Here is a 261-nt window from a genome sequence, read left to right as displayed (position 1 = left end):
GTCACGTTAAAGTAAAGGATCTGGAGCCTTTCCTCTGCACAAATACACTTAACAACCAGCGGCCACTTGACTGTACCTCCATGATGGCCTCTTGAGGGAGAATGCTACGTCTCTGTACGATTCCCTCTATATAAGGACCTCCTTAAATGCATTTCACTGCCGGACAACTTTCGTCGGCGATACGAGTTCGTCCTTGACCGTTGCCTGAGGGAATGTGGCATTATACGGTAGTTAACCCGAAACAGGATATCGGGGTGAAAT

Source organism: Penaeus monodon, chromosome 15 (genome assembly GCF_015228065.2).
Source record: "Penaeus monodon isolate SGIC_2016 chromosome 15, NSTDA_Pmon_1, whole genome shotgun sequence".
NCBI classification, from domain to species: Eukaryota; Metazoa; Arthropoda; class Malacostraca; order Decapoda; family Penaeidae; genus Penaeus; species Penaeus monodon.
The sequence above is the reverse complement of the archived record's forward strand: the minus strand, read 5'-3'. Positions refer to the sequence as shown.